This window comes from Sarcophilus harrisii, chromosome 5 (assembly GCF_902635505.1).
Source record: "Sarcophilus harrisii chromosome 5, mSarHar1.11, whole genome shotgun sequence".
Taxonomy (NCBI): domain Eukaryota; kingdom Metazoa; phylum Chordata; class Mammalia; order Dasyuromorphia; family Dasyuridae; genus Sarcophilus; species Sarcophilus harrisii.
In genome coordinates, this window is record NC_045430.1 from 30,239,910 (window position 1) to 30,252,531 (window position 12,622).

At 40.1% G+C, this 12,622-nt stretch overlaps 1 protein-coding gene across 1 annotated transcript in view; it reads left to right on the forward strand.

The window, feature by feature from the left end:
* The first annotated feature begins 401 nt into the window (after nt 1-401).
* USP44 (ubiquitin specific peptidase 44) overlaps nt 402-12,622 on the forward strand; it is a 64,925-nt gene continuing 52,704 nt past the window's right edge. Inside the window, exon 1 of the mRNA XM_031938607.1 lies at nt 402-501. The gene's annotated coding sequence lies outside the window, so the exon portion shown is untranslated. The remainder of the gene's footprint in view (nt 502-12,622) is intronic.

Genomic DNA, 12,622 nt, shown 5'->3' on the forward strand with positions numbered 1-12,622 from the left:
TTGTTGTCCTTGTAATTTAAACCAGGGCTGTTTGGGGGCACAGAGGTCCAATCCCAGATTTCTGGAGAGTTTCTAGGAAACTAATGGGGGAGTTCCAAACATAGTTTTTTCTTGATTTCCTCCTCAAGTACCTTGAATGAAAAAATCTCAGCTAAACCCAAATGGTACAGCTCTCAAGACTCCCTTCCAACAGTCTCTTGTGTGCTTCCAAACTTCCATAGCTGATGGGCCCCAAGGAGACAAATTGGACAAGCAAAAGGCTTTACACAGTGTAACAGCAGGCTGGGATTCTCTCCCAATGGGTGGTGAAACCCATGACAAAGCAGAAGTCAGGGCTAAGTTGTATGCCCATTTGCAAAATCTCTCCCTGCTTCCTCACTTCATGAAGCTCTATCTATCTCTGTTCCCGGCTCTCACTTGAGCATTTCTGCTTTCGATTGTCTTTCTTATGGCAGCCTCCCAGGAAACACATTGCAGACCATGCTATACATAGAATCTCAGGTAAACTTATTATTATTTTTTTTAAATATGAGATGGGTGACTTGGAAGGGAGTGTGTTAATTCTAGAAGTCCAAAATAAATTGGCGTCAGCTTTCTATGTCAACAGACTGGATGATGCCGTGAGTAATGATAAACTTACACTAGGTCTTGAAAGTCTTCTCTGATTTGCCTATAAATTAAACCCTGAATTGCATTTCCTTGAAACAACAGCAGATGGGAAGGGTGCCTGATCAATTAATTGTTTAACATAGCTGTCAAGTCACAGAGCAGGTTAAGTAGCTTTCCAGATGTGTAAACGAAACTTTTAAGTAAGAACCAAAGTTCTTCCAACAGAGACAAGTTCTATTCAGAAAATCCTCCTGCTGGCACCCAGAGAATCAATGTGACTTTGTGAAGCTTTTTTGGCAAAAACAGCAGAGACCTCTAACTTCTCTGAAGTTACCAGTGTGACCATAAATATTTGCAATTCAAATTTCTACCTAAGAACAGGAACTGAACCTACTGTGGAAAGGCTGTTGCTCAGATAGAATTTGTTCTCTAAAGGCATTTTTATAGGTATTCTTATTCCCATTATAAAGATAACAAAACTGAGAGCGAGGGTTTAAGTGACAGCTAGCAAATCAGTCAGGAAATGGTCTTCCCACCATAACATAATGCCTCTGAACAAAAGAATTGGTTTGTTATTATTTACATGTCACTTCTTGTATGAAAGCCTTCCTTCTAACTAAGATAAATAAGCCAATGTGCCCTTGGTGTAGACTGTATGTGTACCTATAATCCCATGTAATAATAGTGGACTACAGAAGTACAAGGGAATTCCAGCTGGAGATCATAGAAAGATAGCCATCACTTTATTCATTTAAAAAAATTTTTTAATAGCTTTTTATTTACAGGTTATATGTATAGGTAATTTTACAGCATTGACAATTGCCAAATCTTTTGTTCCAATTTTTCCCCTCCTTCCCCCCACTCCTTCCGCCAGATGGCAGGATGACCAGTAGATGTTAAATATATTCAAGTATAAATTAGATACACAATAAGTATACATGACCAAACTGTTATTTTGCTGTACAAAAAGAATTGGACTCTGAAATATTGTACAATTAGCCTGCGTCACTTTATTCATTGGTCTAATATTTGAGCCACCTGCCCAGCAATCTTGTCAAGGTCTCTCTGACTCATGTGCATAAACTACAAGACCCTATCTCTCATCCACCCCTCAAAAGCATGGTGATTTAAGTAAGTTTGCATGTCTTGGCTTCCTGTGAGTGAATCTTAACTTTTACCAATAGAGTGAAAGGAAAGTAAGTGTAGAACCCTGTTTCACGGTTAAGGGGAAGAGAGTAAGAATCACATAATCCCAGCATTAAGGGAGAAGGGATCTCAAAGATCATAGAAGAAATAATTTTAGCATCAAATTTAAAAGGAGGAGAAAAGAATGTTTTCTGGTCTTCTGGGTTCATTAAGGAAAAGAATATTATAACAGAAACTGGGAAGGTCTCAGTTATCCTCCCCAAACTTGCCAATGTAAGCTGACTCTAATGTGTTTGCTATAGAGCAGGGATCCTCAAACTTTTTAAATAGGGGGCCAGTTCACTGTCCCTCAGACTGTGGGAGGACCGGACTATAGTAAAAACAAAAACTTTGTTTTGTGGGCCTTTAAATAAAGAAACTTCCTAGCCCTGGGTGAGGGGGATAAACGTCCTCAGCTGCTGCATCTGGCCCTTGTAGTTTGAGGACCCCTGCATAGAGCTTCCACTGAGAAGCAGATATAAGAATAATGTATATGTTAGATAACACTGTAGAGCTCTCCCGACTTACCAAAGCCTTTATATCCATCTGATCCTTGCAACAACCACCCACTTATACACATCATTATCCCCACTATAAAGATAACAAAACTGAGGGTGAGGGCTTAAGTGATAGCTAGCAAATCAGTCAGGATATGAACTTTGACCTTTTCTGATTGCAAATATAGCAGTCTTCCTACTAACCCATAATGTCTCTTAGATGTAATGATTAATCTTTATAGAGGGTTTGACTTTCTATATGTATCAGAAATGTGATTCCTAAATGAAATTTTTCTTAAAAATTTTATTCATTTGGGTAATGTTTATGAAATAAAATAGCAACATATCATTCTTTTTTTATTAAAGTTTTTTTTATTTTCAAAACTGACCCTTGCAAAACCTTGTGTTCCAAATTTCCCCCCTCCTTCTTCCAGCACCGACCTTAGATGGCAAATATATGTTGAACATGTTAAAAGTTTATGTTAAATCCAATATCTGTATGCATATTTATATAATTATCTTGCTGTACAAGAAAAATCAAGTCAAAAAGAAAAAATGAGAAAGAAAACAAAATGCAAGGAAACAACAACAAAAAGAGTGAAAATGCTATATTGTGAACCACACTCAGGTCCCACAGTTCTCTCACAGGATGTAGAGGGCTCTCTTGATCACAAGATCATTGCAACTGGTCTGAATCACCTCAATGTTGAAGAGGATTGTTCATCATATAATCTTGTTGCCATATACAATGATCTCCTGGTTCTGCTTATTTTACTCAGTATCAGTTCCTGTAAGTCTCTCCAGGCCTCTCTGAAATCATCCTGCTGGTCATTTCTTAAAGAACAATAATAATCTATAACATTCATATATCATAATTCATTCAGCCATTCTCCAACTCACGGGCATCCACTCAGTTTCCATCAACATATCATTCTTAAACATAAATATAAAATAGGAAATTAGGTATAAAATTATAAGGAGGTTAAATTATATACAATTATAAAATAATCATATTGAAATTTTTTAGTTCATAATTGTGATTTTGAAAATTGAGAAATCTCACTTGTAACTTATAGTTTTGAAGAGTTGCCCAGGATCATACAACCAACATATGGCAAAGGGAGAACTTGAACTCAGGTCTTTCTGTTCAAGTCCAGTCCCCTATGCATCTGCTATACTGTTTCTCGATTATAAAAATAACTGACATTTATTCAGGATGTCCCAGAGGTCCTTTTAAAAGTCCTATTTTAGGTTAAGTGCTATTTTAATCCATAATATCTTATAACTTGGGACAACCCACATAGCACTCTCAGATTTGCTGGTGTAAGAGCAAGTTTAGAGGCAAAAATGAGCTGTGCCATACTCCCTGGCGTGTAATTACTCATTGAGATTTGTCTGAGTTTATCTCTGGGGAAGTCTCACTTCTCACACAGGAAGGAAGCTACTCATTCTGACATTCATTGACTCATCCCTCTGACTTCCAGGAATAATTCCATTTTTGGCTCTAATCTAAAATCCCCCCCCCCAAATGAGGGAAAATAAAAAGTTAACCCATACACAATACAATAAGACAATAATTTATTCCTATATAGAAAACAATGATAAATATAAGGGAACCACAGCATGAATTAACAGAATGATTTAAAAAGGATTTAGTATCTTGACTGATTTCTACTAGTCCTGTCAGCTGGAATTCAAGACCTGTAGGGACATGAAAAGGGCTTTTTACAATACTGATAATTCCTCATGTTACATTTCACCTCTGTTGGCGTTATCCAGGCGAAGAGCTTGTCCAGATATTAACTCTGCTATTGGTTCCAGCCTATTTCTCCTTTTCATCAGATGTTATATCCTGCCCCTCATTATGACAATGCAGGGAAGGGAGAGGCGGGTGACCGGTGGACTACTCAGGGGATAGCAAGATTCTAAAGCATCAAAAAAGTCTTTTCAGTGCCAGCCTGGTTGGAGAAATTTAGGAAGCTTGTCAACCCCAAGGCCCATGACTCATGCCCCAGACAGGGCCCCCCGACTTCAGTATGGCAGGCAGAAAATGTCTGTGAAGGTTCAAAGGGTGGGGAGGAAGCTCCTGCATTATTTTAGCTACTCTGCAGATCAGTAAATACTTATTGAACTGAATTGGATCAAATGAGAAACTTAATGACTTTTCTCCTGCTCCCACAGCCAGTGCCGAGATTGATTTGACCTGAAGCATTCATGACTCCATGCTCAAAACTGCCAATTGGTCAGCAGTCAAGTATTTATTAAGCACTTACTATATGTCTAATAATATACCATATCTCCTGCCTATAAAGTAGCCATCAAGATAGAGGGATTGTGGCCTCTGTGATTTCATTTTATGACTAAAATCTAAATATAATATTTGATCCCACTTTTTTCTAAAGACTAAAATCAGAACCACAAATTCCCAACTTTCTAGTCATGCAAAAAAATCCCCATTTGGAAGGACTTCCCCCTTCCAAAAGCTTTGATTGTAGCAGGCCTGAGAGCCAGATTTCCCAAGTTCTGTCCAGACTGTAGAACTCTGGATCAAAGGAGACACAGATTCTTGCCACCTGTTTCCATGATCCCTTCTCCCGCCTGACCAGCCTTCACCAGCAGCTGCTCTTCTGCCAGGAGCAGGGAACAATACTGGAGGCTGAACCAAGTGCAGTTAACCCAGGACAGGAGCCCTGAATGCCAGAGCAGCTGAGTCTCCTATCTCCCTTCTCCAGTTACCATCCCTGCTGCTCACACCTGCTGCCTCTCTGCTGCCATGGAGGGCCTGGGGTAGAGGCGGGAGGGCTCCAGCTGGCAGGGTGGTTTGGTGCCAGAATTACATAAGAATGAACAGTTCTGGCCCTGCTCTTGGTCCTCCCACCTACTGTGTCCACACTGAAGAAGGGAGAGACAGATGCAGAGCCCTAAAAGCAAATACTCACATTCATGGACTTTCAAGAGAATTGGAAGAAAATAGGAAAGGTTGGGGAGAGAAGGGGTCTGTATTCAAATCCCAATCCCGGCCCTGCTATGGATCTCTTGATCTTGGACATGATCTTGGACAAGTCATTTCACTTTTCTAGAATTAAGAATTCTCACTTGTAAATAAGAAATGGGAACAATATAATGTTGCAGACTAATTCTGGGATTTATTGTTTATAAAATGCAGTAGACTTAATTTAGCTCTTTAATACACTGGGTCTATATCCCCAAAGGGATCAAAGGAAGAGGAAAGGACCCATAGGTATGATAATAATGGTCCAAGCAGTAGTTTTTGTCCTGGCAGGGAACTGGAAACTAAGAAAGAGGGCTATTGGTGAATGGCTGGACAGGTTATGGTACAGGAAAGTGATCAAATAGAACTGTGCCATAAGAAATAATGTAAGGGTTCTTAGAAACCTGGGGGACTCGTTGTAGGCACTGATTCAGATGGCAGCCAGAAGAAGCAGGGAGATGATTTGTATAACAACAATATTATAAAACTAAACTTTGAAAGATTTGAACACTCTGATGGCCCATGATCCCAGAAGACTAGGGATAATGAAACTTATTGCTTGCCTCCTGAATGAGAGGTGATGGACTCGGGGTATAGAAGGAGACAATCATTTTTAGAGTTTGTTTTGCTTGACTATGCTTGTTTACACAGTAGTTTTTGTTTTGTTTGTTTTAAATTTGGAGAAAAAATGGGAGGGATAGAAAAATGCTTATCCATTATAAAATAAAATGGGCAAAAGAAAAATATACCTGAGAGATAAAAGAATCAGCTTTCTATTTCAAATCCTGTTTCTTATATGCATCAGAGCTGTGACTATAAACCGAGTTCTCAGGGCCTACTGGCAACCCTGGAAGACTCTAAATTCCAGGTGCTGGAGGGAGGTTCCACACCTGAAGTTCCTGAAGTTGGATCACAGGATAATGGATCTAGAGCCAGATGGTACCTTATTAAACATCTGGTCCAACCCCCTCCTTTTGCAGATGATGAAAAGCAAATAGTGACTTGTCCAGGGTGACTCAGCTAGGAACTAGCAGGGGTTCAAAACGTGGATTCAAATCTCACCTCAGCTAGGAAATAGCAGAGGTGAGATTTGAATCCACGTCTTGAACCCAGTCCAAGTCTCCATTTTTATGCCATGCTACTTCTCACACAGGGATAGTAAGTGATACTGCACATTTATCCCTTTAGCTCCTTGAAATCATGTTCTATGATTAGAGCACTAAGCTGGAAATCTGGAAGATCTAGTTTTGAAACCAGCCCCAGACACTTACTGGCTGAGTCTTGTTTCCTCATCTGTAAAATGGGGATAATATTAGCACCGACATCATAAGTTGGTGAGGACAAATGAATTCATACTTGTAAAGTATTCTGCAAACCTTAACTCCATATAAAATTGTTAGCTATTATTAATTACAATAAAAACCTAATTGATTTACAACTTTTACTCAATTATGGCAACTCAATTATGGACTAAAAGGAGCTCCATTCATATTTTAACCTGTAGGAAACTCAATTTTTCCATCCATAATATAGGAATAGGGACAAATCTGTGATTTCATTAGTCTAGGGAACTCTCAGATGAGGGAATTCCATGCACTGGTACTTGTCTACCGGACAAGTTGTCACCTTCTTTTATAGTCTTGGACAATTGCCTAGAGGCTTGATAGTTAAATAGTTAAAGTCTCAGGGATCACATATATGGAAGAAGGAAAAATTTAACTGGATATGATTTTCTAGCTCTAAATATAATCTTCTATAGGAAAATCCTGCCGTGTTAAAAAGAATTTAAACCTTTTCCAAACACTTCCTTCAAAAGAAAAAGAGGAAAACAAGTGAAAGATTTGCTTTAAAAAGTGAAAATAATTAATATTAGTCAAAACATGGTTCAACACTGTTTTCTGGATCTAAATAAACTACTGTATCTGCAGCCCCCACCCCCACCTGGGCTGTATTGGAAAGCCTGCTATCTGAGTTTGACAGGCTTCTCACCATCCCTGGTTTCATGCCAAATGAAACTCCCAAGGCTCTTGGTTGGCATCCAGTGTCTGATCAAACAAGATCACTGAGCTCAAGTGTTCAGAAATACTGGGAGGATGCATCCAACAACTGTGTGTTTTGTCTTGTACTATCAAACAGCCCTAAGGCTTTAGCTGGCTTCCCAAGCTTCCTTCCCAGAACACAGTTGCTCACTTGCCAGCTGGGATTTGATCGAAAATGCACTTTGATAGAAGGTTTCCCTTCCCTGATGTTGAAGTCTTTGCAAGGGAAATCTCCTCCATTTCCCCCTGATACTCTTTTCCCCCTCTCAGATTCCTTATCCATTTTCTTTTCTTCCCTTCCAGTTCAATAAAAGAGATAAACTTATTCTTTTGGCTAAGGCTAGACACTCTAGCTATTTCCTACTGGGCAGAATAACCTTACCACACTCCTCTGTTGCACTCTCCCCCATTCTTTTTCTATGCCTACCTCCCTTGTCTAGTCAGAACTAGACTTCACTGCCTGCTGCCTCCTTCCCCTAAACCCCTTGCTTTTCAGCTCTCTTTAAAATATAAGCTCCTTGAAGACAAGAATTGTGTTTTTGCTTGTATCCCTAACACTTAGCACAGTTCCAGGCACAGAGTAACCAGTTTCAGTAACTATACACTGAACCAGTAGACATATGCTAATATCTGTCTGGTAGAGTCCCTTCCTGAGGAGCCCAGCTCAGATGCTGCCTCCTCCTTGAAGTATTCCTTGCTTCCCTCACCTAAAAAGTCCTCTTCCAATTCTTCATGATATATAAGACTCTCCCCTTTGCTCACTTCCCAGTATCTCAATAGTTCCTAATGCTGTAGGCACTTTGAACGGAATAGTTTCTTAACATGTTTTTGTCGAAATGAATTGAATTTGCCCTGGAAAGAAAGAACAAAGAGATCAGAAATCATGAGTAGGAAATGTTAGAGCCAGGTCCGGAAAAGGGATTGTCAAATCACTTACACCTTGGAAATAGACTTCAAAAAATAGGGCTTGGTTTACTATTTTCTCGATTAAACTTATCAGTCCTGTCATAGAGACAGTTTTTATTTTTATTTTCTGGAGAAGCAAAGCTCTCAGGCTTTGCCTGGGTCAGCCCTGGGCACCTTCTGGAGCTGGATGAGGAGGAATGGACGGTGGGATCAGGTGGGTGCTGGTTAAGGTTTCAATGCACATGTGTCTGTTTCTACCGGAATCCTTTAGGGTTTTGGGGGTTTGAGGTTTAGCTTAGGCTTCATTACAAAGTATATGTTTCCATTGGAGTTCATCGGTTCACATGTCACTATTTGGGGTGGAGCAGTAGAGTCTATATTTGAAATCATATACTAAGGGGTGATATGAACCCCAGTGAGTTCAAAATTATTTCCAGACATGAGATGATGTCAAGATTTATCCAATCAATCAATAAACATTTCTTCAGCACTTCCTATGTGCTAGGCACTATGCTAAAGCACTGGGGATACAAAAAGAAGCAAAAGACTGTCTCAAGAAGTTTACAATTTAATGGGAGATAGTAGAGGCAGAATGGCAGTCAAAGAACCTGGGTTCAGATTCTGGCTCTGCTATTTATTTCCTTTGACCATGGGAGTGCCAAACTAGCAAGTCCTTTCATCTCATTGCATCTGCTTCCTCATCTGTAAAGTGAGAGGATTGGTGCTTCTAGTTCTACATCCAATAATTCGTCTTATTGGTGGTACTTTTTGAAACTATAGTCATTTCCTGAGCCACCCTGCCCCCAAAGAACTTCCTCTTGTGACAAAGATCAGTTAAGCAGCACCATGACAAAGTTTACCTCCAACAGTTGTCTGTAGCATTCTGTACCTATACCCCCCCACCTCCCTTCAAAAAATAAGTTAGTGAACTATAAATGGGGCAATATTGTCAAACACAAATGTGTGGGAAAAGCCTTCAAGGCTTGTTTGAGAAGGACTGATGGGAACACAGAAGTAGATGATCCCCCATTTTTTAATCCCCTCATTTTTATAGGTGACACTGAACTGAACAGGTAGACAGAATGATCTTGTTTTTCTAAGCAAATCATTTAACCTTTTCCTCATCTATAATATGGGAATATTAACAGCACCTGTGCTATAGGATTGTTGATTGGGAACAGTGGCTGTTGGCCAGCATCTGTGGCCCCAAGAGTGCACAGAACATGAACTCTTAGGAGTTCATCCCAGGAAAGACTTGTTCACTGCCCTTCTGGACCCTTCATCAGTGTAAGAATCCCCTGTAAAAGAATCACTCCCACTTATTCAGTAATTAAAAAGTCTTTTCTTCCCAAACATCATATAAGGTAGGCAAGTATGAGTATCTCTATTTTACAAATGAGGAAAGAGACTCTTCATATCTGAGGAGGGGTTTCACAACTAAGTCTGACAACTCCTAATTCAGCAAGGATTCTGCAATCTTCACTGCCTCTCAGTGAAGTAGAAACCTACCAAAAGAAGAGACCCTGGATCTGAATTTAAAATCTGACAATGACTATGGTTCCATAAATGATTAGTTCCATTCATTTGAGCCTAAGTACTGGACATGAGCCTTTGTTATACCAGAAACTAAAAGAAGAGTGGGGTCTTTGCTACCACCAGCCATAGCTTGCTCCAGGCTAAACTGTAAAATGGGGTGGGGGGAAGGGGGGGGAAGAGGGGGGAAGGGGAGTTAGCTCCAGACATGATTTAATGAGCCCTTTTTCTTCCCCATACCTCAGGGCCCTCATATTATAATGTAGATTTAAACCTGGAAGTAACTTTATAGATTGACCATATCCCATGATGTGAAGCTCAAATAGAAATGGGGCCACTAGACTGTACATAAAAAACCCAAGGTGAGCACGTTGACTTAGAAAACCTGGTACTAACATTATGTCCCATTGAATTTTTATTTAAATTGCTCAACATTTCCCAATCCCATTTTAATTTGGTACATTCCATCTGAAGGGTTGTTGCCAAGGTCACATTGCTAGTGTCTGAAATTAGCCAAAAACCTGTCTTACTTAGACTCCCCTGATCTAAACTAATCCCCTCCTTTTACAGATGGTAAAAACTACTCCAGAGTCCCATGGCCAGGATTTAATAGAAAATATTTTTATATAAAATATGACTTTGTATATTACTTTAAGATTTGTAATATTTTATTCCATTTGATCTTCACAACAACCCAATTGGGTGTATTTCCATCCGCTTTACAGATGAGAGAACGGGAGGCTTTTAAGTATTTACAATAATTGTCCCAGACTGACAATTATGTGAGTGACTTGTGGCCAACCAATCTTCCCCAAATCTGGCTCCAAGGATTCATGTCTAGAGTCTAGATAAGCACGGAAAGACTTAGAGGAACTGATTCAAAGCAAAGCCAGCAGGACCAGAAAAATGCTCTTTTCACTGTGTTCTGCAGTGTTTGCAATGGCTGCAGAAATATAAATGGGGAAAAACAAGCGCCTCGAAACAATCCAAACTGAACACGGAAAATGATAATGACCAAGCCTAGCCTCTTAAAATAGATCTAGGAAGCCACCTTCTCTCTTCCAGATGGAGGATGGAAGATAATTGTTTTTTAATTCTTTGTCATAAGGGAAGGTTCCCTAGAAAGTGAGTGAAGGAAAAAACAAAAAAGTTTCGTGGTGGGTTTATTTATCTGTATCTTACCCCTGCCCTACTTGCTGTGGCTAGCACAGATTCAGAGCCAAAGAACGGGGCAGCCTTCCCCTGAGACTTCCCGGGAAATGCTCTTTTCTAAGACCGCCTTTATCCCTCAGGAGCTAACTGAAAGCAGGATGGGGGGGAGGGGGGAGCTCCATCTTTCCTCGGACGCTCCCTTAGCTGAGCCGCTGTCGGGAGCGGACAGGGCGCTAAGGACGGCGGGTCTGGCGCACGCACGCGGGGGAGCAGCTGCTGCTGGCCAGCGCCGGGCCGAGGGCGTGGGGGAGGGAGCCGGCGCGCCTGCCCACATCGGGAATTGTTTAGCCCGGCGGTGTGTGTGCATGCACGTTTGCCCGTGACATGCAGGATGTGGGTTTTCTCGGTGACGCAGGAGCCTGTTGCATTTCTGCTCACCGAGCGGCTTCAGCAGCGCGCTCCCGCTCTGATGTGGCAACGCTGCAGGACTTCAGAAAGCCCTTTAAACAGCAGCAGACAACCCCCCCCCCCCCTCCCCCTCCCTTTGCTGGAGCCTGGAGCGCTCAAACTGGAGAGAGACCATTAACTATGCTCGTTACCTTCACCGGCTACATTGTTACTGATGTTAAAACCTTGTAGTAAACAGTGTAAACATTTAAACCTTCCACCTTTATTGCTTTCTGAGTAATAAAAAAAAAAAAAAAAGAAAAAAAAGAAAGGCACAGTAGCTGGATTCAAATACCAGCTCCTTCACTAACCTTACGGAAGTTACTTAAACTCCCCGTGCCTCAGTTTCCCCATCCGTCAAATAAGAGGCTTGAACTAGAAGACCAGGCTCAAAAAAAAAAAAAAAAAAAAAAACTCTTCCAGCTCAAAATCCATAATCTGAGATTGTTCTGAATCTTCTCTGCTAGGCGGTGACAAGGGACTCCGTGCGTGACCTTGTAACGTGTGGTCAACCGTTTATCTCGGTGTAATAGTAAGAGTGTGTAGCTAGCACCAGACAGTATCCGTTGTGTGAACAGGAGCAAGGTCCTACGGATCGATGAGCCTGTTTTCTCATCTGTGAAAGGGGCAGTAGGAGGTCTTAGTGTCAAGTGAAATAATATATGCAGAGTGCCTTATCAAGTACCTACCATGTGCCACATGTTGTGCTAGGCTCCCAAAGCCTTATGTCGGATTCATTACATTTAGTAATACTTATATAAGATATATAGAATATATGATATAAAAAAGTATGATGCAACATATTTATAGAAATATATTATTTCATATGATGTTTATATGAAAATACAGTATATTTATAGAAAACATGTCTTTTTATGATATATTAATAAAATGTTACACATGATGCATAAAACATATTTACCCAAATATATTATTTCATATAATGTTTAAATTATGAAAATACAATATATTTATAGAATATATGTCCTTTTACATGAGATATTACAATATATAATACATGATGCCTAAAATATGTTTAGATAACACACCAAATTTACATGATATAATAAAAAAAGTTTTATATAAAATAGGACATGTATATCACTTTAAGGTGTGCAATGGTTTATCTCATTTGATCTTCACAACACAATTTAGCTAGATATATTTCCATTTTACAGATGAGGGAACTGAGGCTTTTAAGTATTTACAATAATTATTCCCAACTGACAATTTGGGGCCAACCCAGTCTTCCCTAAACCAAG